This window comes from Pteropus medius, unplaced genomic scaffold (genome assembly GCF_902729225.1).
Source record: "Pteropus medius unplaced genomic scaffold, Ma_sr-lr_union100, whole genome shotgun sequence".
In the NCBI taxonomy this organism is placed as follows: Eukaryota; Metazoa; Chordata; class Mammalia; order Chiroptera; family Pteropodidae; genus Pteropus; species Pteropus medius.
In genome coordinates, this window is record NW_024344370.1 from 4,061,184 (window position 1) to 4,072,957 (window position 11,774).

At 37.5% G+C, this 11,774-nt stretch overlaps 1 protein-coding gene across 2 annotated transcripts in view; it reads right to left on the reverse strand.

Moving 5' to 3' along the window:
• The window catches only part of IL6ST (interleukin 6 cytokine family signal transducer), a 43,376-nt gene extending 32,578 nt beyond the window's left edge, over positions 1-10,798 (reverse strand). For both annotated transcript variants that reach the window (XM_039869959.1, XM_039869960.1), the window contains exons 1-2: positions 10,658-10,798; positions 658-745 (exon numbers count right to left, since the gene is read on the reverse strand). The gene's annotated coding sequence lies outside the window, so the exon portion shown is untranslated. The remainder of the gene's footprint in view (positions 1-657; positions 746-10,657) is intronic.
• Positions 10,799-11,774: the final 976 nt, after the last annotated feature.

The following is an 11,774-nucleotide window of genomic DNA, read 5'->3' on the forward strand; positions in this document are numbered from 1 at the left end:
CAAATAATACATTCAGATTTACATTGCATGTGAGGAAGAATATCAGTATAAACTTTTTACTATAGTTATATTACTACGACAATTGTAGAACAGTAGATGAACTACAATTGCCAAGTAGAAGGCAAAATGATTACTGAACAAGCTGAGCTGGGATCAGGGTGGGGAAATTTTTAATATAGTTATCTTTTACATCATGTCATATACAGTAGTGTTACTATGAATAAATGTGCAAAAAGTCAGTTGTGCCTACATATTGTTTTTTAAAATTATGCAATTCTGTTCTATTCCATTCGTACTAATTATGAATTCACTTATACTATTTTATATTCCACAAAATGCTTTCATATAAATTATTTCACTTGATTCTCCTAATATCCTAGAGAAGCAGGTGAATGGGGGGGATTATTTTATTATTTTAAAGGGTTTTTTTAGAGCAATTTTAGGCTCATAACAAAATTGAGGAAGGTAGAGATTTCCCTCATATCCTGTGCTCACACACATGCACGGCCTCCCCCATTATCAACATCACTCACCAGAATGATACATTTTACCAAGGATGAACCTACACTGACACTATATTGTACATTCTATGGGTTTGGAATGGCAGGAATCAATTACAAAAGAAAAACAAAAATTTAGATAGGATAAGTTACTTACCCAAATCACAAAATTATTAAGTGAAGGAGCAGGAATTTGAAACCAAGTCTTCCACCTCCAAATGTCATGCTCTTTTCATTGGGTCTCACTGTAAAGAGAAGAGCCTTGTTTAGAAAGCTGGCTTTGATGATACTTATTATATGTGTACTTCTTAAATCTCTGCCTGCTATTAGGCTTTCAGGTCTTCAGAAAGAACCCTATTTTAGATATATTCTGAACTTCAGTAGAAAACAATCCCATAAACATTTGTATGAGTATTCAAACATCCTATCGTTGTTTTAATACACACCTGGAAACATCCACTCCTCCATGCCTAATCTGAATTTCCTTGATGTCCATGTAATGTCACAGAAATGTGAAAGGACCTTTTGTTGAATTTGACAAAAGCAGTTAAAGCAAATCTCTTAAGGGGACCATACCTTTTGTCTTCTACTAACAGGAACAGTAAGTTAAGGCTACTAACTCTTCAACTGCCAAACTATTTTATGCACATAGGTGTAAAAATTCATTTTAAGATTTGCTCAATAGGTTAAATTCCAGCATAAGTAGTGGTGGTTCCTCTTTGAAATGTAACAAGATAACTTCAAACTGTAAAGTCAATACATAAAGATTAATTCCTTGTAGCCTTCACTTAATCTCATACAGGTCTTCCCTTTCCTGTTTTTTTTTCCTCAAGAGCATTTACTATCTTCTAAAATGGGTTGGCAAACGTTTCTTGTATGTTTCTTAGATGATAAATAATTTAGACTTTGTGGGCCTTAAAGTCTTTTGCAACTAGTCAACTCCGTTATTGGAGTGCTAAAGCAGCCACAGACGATATGTAAAGAAATGTGCATGGCTGAGTTCTAATAAAACTTTATTTAAAAGAATTAATCTGAAATAAGTCATAGACCTAAATGTAAAACCTAAAACTTCTACCTAGAAAACATAGGAGAAAACCTTTGAGAATCTGGATTAGGCAAAGATTTCTTAGATACAACACTAATTGATATACTAAACTTCATTAAAATGAAAGGTTCTGCTCTTTAAAAACCATTGGTAAGAGAATAAAAAGACAAGCCACAGACTGGGAAAAAATACTTAAAATTTAACTTTCTAATAAAGACTTTATATCCAAAATGTATTTTTTAAACTTTCAAAACACGAGAAAACAAACTCAATTAAAAAGTGAGGTATACCTGAACCTAATTAAAATAAATTAATTTTTAAAAAGTGAGCAAAATATTTGAAAAGATACATCACCATAGAAGAATACAGCTAAACATACCATATACTTAGCTATTCCACTCCTAAGTATTTTCCTAAGAGAAATGAAAGCTTATGTCCATGCAAAAAGCTGGGACTGGTTAAATTACAGTATATTATTCACCAATATATTATGTATCTGCTCACTAGTTGTTGGATTTATTAATTCAACAAATATGTTAAATGCTGGGTATGATTTCAGATGCTAGGAATATAGCAAGGAACTAAACATCTCAATTACATTTGCAAAAGCCCTATTTCCATTTAGGGTAACATTCTGAGGTACTGGGTGGTTATGACCTCAACATTTCTTTTGAGGGGACACAATTCAACACATAACAGACAATAAAGCAACATAAGTAAATTAAATAGTATTTTAGAACAGAGGCTGGCAAACTATGGTCCACAGACTAAATCTAGTATGCATCCTATTTCTGTGATGCACCTTGGTATAATTTTCATGTTTCTTAGGCTTTGAGTTTGTTGAGCTACCTGGATCTATTGGTTTATAGTGTTTATCAAATCTGAAAAAATTCTGGCCATTATTTCTTTAAATACATTTCTGTCTCTGCCTCTCCTTATTTCTAAAAACATGTATATCAAGATGCTTCAAATAGTCCCAGAGATCACTGATACTCGGTTCGTTTTTTTCCCGTCTGTTTTATTCATGATAATTTCTACTGCTATATCTTTAAGTTTACTAATCTTTTCCTCTGCAATGTTTAATCTGCCATTAATCCTAGCTAGTGTATTTGTCATCTCACATATTTCTCATCTCTTAGAAGTTCAGTGTGGGTCTTTTTCATATCTCCTATAACTCTATTTAACTTTTTGACTACACAGAACAAAGCTACAACAACTGTTTTAATGTCTTTGTCTGGGAATTCTAACATCTGTGTTAGCTCTGGGTTAGTTTTGATTGATTTTTCTCATTATACATTGTAATGTCATTCTCTTTGCATGCCTGGTCATTTTTGATTGGATGTGAAACATTGGATTTTAATTTGTTGGGTGTCGGATATTTTTGTATTCCTATACTCTTGAACTTTGTTCTAAGACACAGTTAAAGTTATTTGCAAACAGTTTGATCCTTTCGGATCTTGCTTTTAAGATACACTGGGTGGGACTGAAACAGTGCTTATTCTAGGGCAAATCATTCCCTCTTACTAAGACTCTTCTGTGTACTCTGCCCAATGTCTCATGAATCGAGATGATTCCCAATGTGCCTGATGAGGACAGGTACCATTCCTGACCCTGTGGAAGCACCAAAAGAACTGATACCTCTAATCCCTTCAGGAAGTTCTTTCCCAGGCCTTCAGTAGTTTCTTCACATGCATGCACTGGTCAACTGCATAGTTAAGGAGACCTCTGAAACTTTCAAGAGTTCTCCAGGACAGGTTTCCCCGACTATTCGAAAGTAAAGCATTCCTATGAAATCTTTTGTAAGCCCAAATGGCATAAAGTAAAAAAAGCAATTACCAGAGGACACATCTTGCTAACGGGTACACAAAATAGAGATAAAGAAGAGATATTCACAGAGACACAGTTCAAAGCTGTGGTGCTTGATCTGAGTACAGTTCCAGAAGGAGCATGGCAGTGCCATTCTTGCTGCCTAGGGTGTGTGCTGCCTCTCTGATGGCTCATCGCAAAACAAACCCTGAACACTATTTTCGCTTTTGCCTTTTTTCGAAAAGCAAAAATCCTCCTTGGATTTCCTTCAGCTAGCGAAAACAGATACTAATGCAGGTCTTCCATAAGAGCAAAGTGGCATAAAGCAGACTTTCGAAAAGCAGGGGATACCTGTAATTGTTCTGTGAATTCTAGACACTTTGGTGTCCCTGACCATCTCTTCAACTCAGAGCATCCAATGGGCTTAGCCTGGATTCCCCTATCTGTGCTACGGTCTGGAAACTCTCTAAAGGTAGTAGGCTAGTGCAGTCATTAGGTTCACCTCGTTTGTTTCCCATCTCTCAAGATCACTGCCTTTCACCATCTAGTGTACTGTACAGTATCTTAGTTATCACGGTTTCATGTATTTTTTTGTTTTATGGTTGTTTTGGGTAGGATGGTTAATCTTATCCCTGTTACATCATTTTGGCCAGAAGTACAAATTGCAGAGTCAGTTGGACACCAAATCAAAGAAGTTTTACACCATAAAACTATCATCAAGCTATTATAAATACTGGTGTGAAAAAGCCTAAAGTATTTGCAAATTTATTCTAGCAATGTATTTGAAAACAAAACAAAACTAACCCATGAATACTAACAAGAATTTAGCCTGAAAATACAAGTATGGTTCGACATGAGAAAAGATAGTAACATTACCTACTACATTTATTAATAAAGAAGAACAGTACACACACAATCATTCCAATAGGTGCTTGAACAGCATCTGGCAATATTCAACAATTGTTCACTTAAAATCTAAAAATAACAACAAAATGTCTGAAAACTAAGACTGAAAGAGACCATCCTTATCTTGATGAAGTCTAAACAAAGAAGAGGACTCTGAAATCAGACTGCCTGTGTTCAAATCCCAGCTTCTCTATTTTCTGTAAAAGATCTTATGTAAGTTTTCAATATCTCTAACTTTCAATCTCTTAATGTGTAAAACTGAGGATAACACCAACACCTACCTACATACTACCTAGGACTTTTGTGAAGATTAAATAAGTCAACACCAAGTATTTAGAATCTATCTGGCTCATAGTACATACTCAATAAATGGTAATAGCTGTTATCAGTGCAGCTGTTGCTGCCACAGCACTTTATCACAAACCTATACTAAACATCGTACTTAAAGATAAAAGTTAGAAACATTCCTATTGAAGTCAGGATTCAAAAGAGATGCTAGGAATCATCACTTATTCGATACACTTCTAGGTGCTTAACTAAAAATATAAGATATAATGAAAAAACAAAAAATTGTAGATGATATGATCATTGATCAAGAAAAAGAATGATAATTAAATGCCAAACTATTAGGATAACTGAGAGTTTAACATAATAGTTGAACAAAAGATCATCAAAAAAAACAGCTCTCCCATACATCAGTGGTAACCAGTAAAATGTAAGAGGAAAAATCCTATTCACAGTAGCATCAAAAACTATAATATATCTAGAAAAAATCTAATCAAAACTATGCAAGAAGTTTATGAAGAAAACTATAAAACCTTACTAAAAGGTTCATTTGTAAGACCTAAATGTCATGGAATGAATATCTATCTACCTACCTACCTACCTATATATAGCAGAGACATCAGTTCTTCACGAGTTAATGTATTAATGCAATACAACTTTAATCCAAATTGAAAAGTGGTTTATTATAGAACTTCACAAACCAACTTAAAATTTTATATAAAATAACAGAATAGCCAAAAACCAATTTAAAAAAATAGAATACCTGCTGTACTATTAGGACATACTATAAAGTTATAGTAATTCAAATATGGCATTGACATCAAACAAAACAGTATAAAACAAAAAGTCCAGAAACAGATGTAGGGGTTCAGAACAGGCCTCCCCAAAAATGTGCCACTGTGAAATGTGAATTATTTTGAGCTGAATGCAATCAATACCGTATGGTGTCATGATAAACTTTTACCTCTCCCTTAAAACATGTAAGTTTGGGGCCTTGCCCATAATAAGAGTTATCACCAAAAATAATTTTTATGACCTATCTATAGGGCAAGACAAACTTCTAATTGATGACCATCTGCACTTCTTATAGTCCTGCAATGATCTTTCTCCTCTCTGAAGCCCCAAGATGATCCTAGCTCAGAATGTTATATATATCTCATTTTCCCTTTCTGTCTTTAATCTGCCATTTATGTGGGATTTTTGACTCGTATATATGGGTTCTAATGTGTACATATGTAATTAAATTCAGTTCTTTTCTCTTGTTAATTTGTCTCATACAGATTTGACTGTTAGGCCAGCTCAAAGAACCTGGCAGGTAGCGAAAAGTTTCTTCCTCCCCAACACAGATCCAAGTATATTTAAGAATTTATTATGTGATTGTTAAAAATGGATCTGATATCACTGGGAAAATAAAGTATTATTCAATAAATAGTATTGCTACAACTGACTTCATGAGCAAAAAAATAAAGAGCCCTATTTGATCACAGATAGGTACACTCCTAAGGATCTAAATGCAAAAGCAAAATTGTAAGAGTATTAGAAGAAAATACAGAGTAAGTTTATGACCTAAGAACTAAAAGAAGGCCTTTTACAAATTATCGTTGACTGTTTTAGGCATATAAAAGGTTTAAAGAGTAATGTGATGGCTATCCATGTTCTCATCATAGCTTAAGAAATAAACATTACAAATACTATAGTTCTTGCCCTTAAGTTCAAAGTTTAGAGAGGAAGAATATGCACAGTGTTACTGGAACAAAGAGAATACTTAATTTCGACAAGGTCTAAGAAAGCCCAGTCATGAAACAGGAGTAAAGGTTTTCTAGACAGAGAAAACAGCATACACATGAGCTACACATCATCTTTGACTCTATCAAGTAAAGATTACTAATGGCAAAATCCCAGAGCATAGCATGTTAGTGTACAAACCAGAGCTGTGCTAACTGAAACACAGCTTGGATGAGTTTACTTTGGGTTAGGAGGTGGGGAATACATACAACAGACATGCAAACAAAAGCAAATTGTGCAGAAGACCAACATGAAATAAACTATTTAGAAGTAATGATTAAACCGATCTACCTAATAGCAATAATCTATACTGTAACCACATTTCAACAGATGTAGCTCTTATTCACGATCAATTAGCTAACTTAATTCTCATTTAATCTCAGTAAGATATACTAGACATACAGAAACACCTGTGATACTGTCACAGAAATTGTAGCTATTGTGATAATATCATTTCCCATTGTTGTTTCTGAAGCACTTCCCATTGTTGACCATTTCTGCTTCTTGAATTTCTGAGCTCTCCTAGTTTCTATGTGACTGGATTCTTTCCTTTATCTATCTACTTTACTGTCTCCTTTACTGAATTCTCTGCTAGGTTTTATTTCCTGGCTATAAACAAACCCAAAAGTATTTGGCATCTACTATTATTTTAAAATACCAACATCTGTGAAGACATAAGACTTCAGCTATTACCTTCAAACAAAATAATTTCAAGAATTCTGGCAGGGACCTTTCTTGTAATTCCAGTGATATCATTGTCTTGAATATTCTGCCTCTGACAAAAATTTAACAGGTCTAAAAATACACATGTATACACATGCTCAAGGACATGCATATATATACATAAAAATGCACTTTTAAAAATCACAGTACTTTTTCCCTCCATCTAAACACATCCATTCTTCTTGAATTGCCTAAATCAATAGGGTCTATGTTGTCTTTTACATATCCATTACAGTCTAGCTTTTCTCAGTTACAAATGTTACACAGTCTCTTTCATAATCATATCTTTCCCTTTTGTCTCTTCTTTTTCACTCTCTATTATGACCAATCTAATTCAGGCACTGATCACCTCAATTTTAAAACTGCCTTCCTACTTCTAGTCTTTTCTCCCTCCAAATAATTATTGGTGGGTGAATCTCTAAAACACTACTTTAAACTTGTCACTCTTTTCCTCAAAAGCTTTTTAAAGGGTGAATAATAATGCCAAACATTTTAGCTATTTAAGAACCTAAAAAACTGGCTTCAGTGTGCCTGTCCAATTTCTCTACTCCAAAATTTAAAGTTTATTCTAAAAACAAACAAACAAACAAACCTCTACTCAGGCTTTTCCCTCAAGCTGCCCCACTACTATACTTCTAGACAAAGTAGCAAGCAATCTGGTTTCTACTACAATCATGTGGAAATTATTTTTGTGTTTCCCAAATGCAAAGCGAATATTTAAGCTCCTCATTTTACTTGACCTCGCCATGCCATTCATGATTTGGTATTACCTTTGCTCATTCTCTACTAGCCACCCTTACTGAGTCCAAGCTCAAGCCACAGCAAACTACTACACTTTCTCTAACACACTTTGGTATTTCAGAATTTGTGCTTCTACAAACTGCTATTCCCTGCTTCTAGAATCTTTTCCTGGACTCGGCTTTGCACTGTTTATAACTCATATGAAACATCATCTTCTCTGTGGAATTTCCTCCCACTATTACAAACATCTTTGCTCCCAATGTACATAGTTCGCTAATAGGATTCATAAAGCTGTACTGTAATTACTTGTTTATGTGTCTTGATATCCTCAGACTAACATATTTCGAGGTTCATTATGGACAATTAAGAGTGGGTTTTTTAAGACCTTCTAGTATGGCGATATTATTCTAGTCACTGTCACTCAAGAATACTAAATAAAGAGGCAGTATATTATGTATCATGGTTAAGAACTGAGTCTGAAGCCAGGCTACCTAGGTATGAATTTTGGATCTACCATTAGCTATGTGGCACTGGCAAGTTAACCTATCTGTGCCTTGGTTTCCCTCTTTGTAAAAGGAGGATAACAACATCTACCCCATAAGGTTATGAGGATTAAATGAATTAATACATTCATTTAATACTCAGTATAGTGACTGGCACAAATACTGGCATAAATACTCAGTACAGTGACTGGCACAAAACAAGCATTACATACGTATCGGCTATTATAATTAATATACTGTGGTTATTTCTAGCCCTACTCCCATATACTTCTATTTGGAATGGCTCCCTTCATCCAAATCTTACCCAGGTTTTCAAGGCAGATCTCTGGTAAATCTTTTGATTATTTCAAAGCTTAAATGATCACTCCCTAATTTAAATATCTATAGTATCTTCTGCATCACTCTGCATTTAATTAAAACTGTCTTTTATTTTTGTAATTTTCACATTTGTCAACCCAATTTTCCGTAAACTCTTTGAAGGTTCTGATGACATCTCATGCATCTTTGTGAATTTCTATAACCAGCAGTAAGTGCTTATTATTTGTTTTGTGAAATAAAGGTCAGTAAAAACTTCAATTCTGATCAAACTGCCTTTGCAATCAAAGAAATGGAGAAGGTTGTGAAAACATTCCATGCTTTTCTAGGAGCCAAGCTGCAAATGTATTAATTAGAGTCACCGAATTCTGACTCCCATTTAAATGAGAGACTCTGAAACAGCTTTTCTAGGGGAAAAAATTCTCCCTGTAGAGGAGTTATGAAGAGACCACCAGCTCCTAAACCAAACTGTAGTAGTGCATCCTCTATGAGAAATGTGTCAGCATGACAAAATATCTGAGTATAGGGTTTGGGTTTCACGGATCTAGGTTTCACAGGGACAATGAGCCTCAGTTTTCTTCTCTAGATTAGGTAGGTATCTTAACCTTACTTCACAGGTATATAATAACTGGCATTCACCTTCATATTAAACTGAACAGCAAATGCCCTTGAGAAAATTTTTAAATAAATTGAAAACACTGCAATTTATAAATAAAAATGAGAAGACCGAACACACTTTTCATTGCATAAGAAAATGCATTAAAGTAGCTAGCAGCAGTATTTATAATATTCTAAATTACCTATGAGAAAATTAAACAAGTATGTTTTTATCAATGCAGACTTGAAGGAAAAATTCCATTACAAACTTTAACCTACTTTTCTTACACTTTCTCTATCCTGTAATTGTTTTCTTCCACTTGTGATTAAAAACAAGTGTTCAAAATTATCCTCCAAAAGAAACACCTGGAAAGCACAATTTAAATATCCAAGTTGGTTCTATAAACGTAGTATTCCATCTTATAGTTCCAAAACCCTTCCACATAGGAATAAACATGAATTTAAGAAATCGAAATAATGGCGAACAGCCCAGATGATGATCTGAGTCAGTAATTTCAAATTAAGAGTAGTTCCAACTCGAAGTCGGCAATCAGTTTAAAGCGTTTACAGCACTGACTAAACCAAATACGCCAATCTTTTAGAATATTCATCCTAGCATTTTAATAATTACCTTAAAGCATTAAACCGAAATGAGTTTCCTTCTGAAGGAAAAAAAAAAAAAACAAAAATAGCAAGTCTAATTTTTAATCTGTGATATGTTTTCAGATTAGGTTTATGAATAAAATGCTGTTCATCTCTGCAAAACAGAACCTTGTTGCTTGGAAAAACCTTTAATATTAGAGGAGGGGGTTAAATTTAAAAAACTTGGACTTTGGTGCCTTTAGTGGTGTCTTTAGGATACAGCGGCATGTGGGATTCATTAGGACCGATGCATATAAGACAGCAAAAAAAGAAGAGACATTAAGAATGTTTCTATAAGTATGGTGAACTTTCAGCAGTATTGAAACGTTAAATTTAAGGATGAAAAGATGGTTTTGGGGGAAGAGAAATTAACCTCTGGGTAGAAAATGAAGCGTTAAGTGCCCAGTTAGTGTCATTTAAGGGGAAATGGAAAGGGGATTGGGAAGAAAAAAGTGGGGATTCGGTAACCAAACTGGGGTATAATCCAGAAGTAAATTTGGGGGCGGGGGCTTCAAAAGGAAGATTGAGGGAAGGAGAGTGCGTGTGCGTGTGTGTGTGTGGTGTGTTGAAGGTAGGGCTTGTGGTTAGCGTTGAGAAAGCTAGGTGACAAAGTTGAGGAAATCAAATTCGGAGGTGTGGGACTAGGGAGAAGGAATGTGGGGATTTCCAGGCTGGGGCTTACAAGTCAGGACGCCCCTCTCACGGAGAGGGGCGGCCTCCACGAGTGCCAGGTCCCACGGCACGCCCGCCCTGACCAAGCCTCACCCTCCCGCAACGCGGCCTTTTTCTCGGCCACGGTCCCTCCTCACCTCAGGCCGCGGCGCCTCGCTCCTCCGCGTCTCCACAGCTCACGTCTCCCTCGGCGCCAGGTCCTATCGGGCCGGTCGGCTGGTCAACCGCGACCGACCGCTCAGCTGCGCGGGGGCGTCCCCCGCTTGGCTCCCCCGGCCTCTGGCCTCCTCAGCCCGGCTCCAGCTCGCTCCCGACTCTTTCCCGCAGACGCGGCACGCGGCCCTCCTCCCGCTGCGGGGCAAGGCGCCCCCTCGACTCCGCCCCGCAGCGCCCCGCCCCCGAACTTGGGACCTGTACCCTGATTGGCCCCCAAGAGAACCAGCGCGCCCAGGCATTGGCCCAGCGGCCCGACGGCGAGGGGGCGGGACGCAGGCGGCTGCGATTCCCGTAACGCGGCTCCCGACGTCCCGGATTCCGGTGCCTGCGCTCGCGTCGCCTCTACTAGACAAGAGCGAAGGGTTCCCCCACCTCCCTTCTGCGGGCGGAAGAAGCGGAATGTTCCATTTTTCTGTGGAAAAACGGGGTCGTGAACTGAAGCCCGGGTGCTACCCGCGCCTGCCGCCCTTCCATCTCGCTGTGGCTCCTTTGGCCTCCTCTCGTGTCTTTCCCGGGGGAAATCAGAGCCGCGAGGAACCGCCGGCCTCCCTTGGGGACGGGAGAGGCGTGGGAACTCCTAAGGGAAAGTGAAGGACTCGGTGACCGCGACTCCACACGAGATTACCGCAGATTATGTCCGCGGCGGCTTCGGTCCAAGTCTTATGTAAATGAACCTGGCCGCGATATATATATTTTAAGCTAGGAAATGAGTTTGAGCGTGATTGATTAGTAAACCCCAGAGCTGGTGACACGCCAAGAAACTAGTTTTCTTTGCGGTTTGTACCTCCCAATCTGTGATAAAAAATACTGAGTAAAAACCGATTCCATTACACACAGACACACACACTCCACCCCCAAACCTGGTAAATGGACCTTCAGGCTCATTTTGATGTCCCCCCACCCCGCCCCAAAGCAAAACAAGCAAAAATGAGAAAGCCTGAAGATAAGCCGTGGGGTGTGGTGTGTGGTGTGGTGGCAGGTGTGTGTGTGTGTGGCACACACCCAAGGCCAGAGCCTTATGGAAGAATGGCAAGCTAT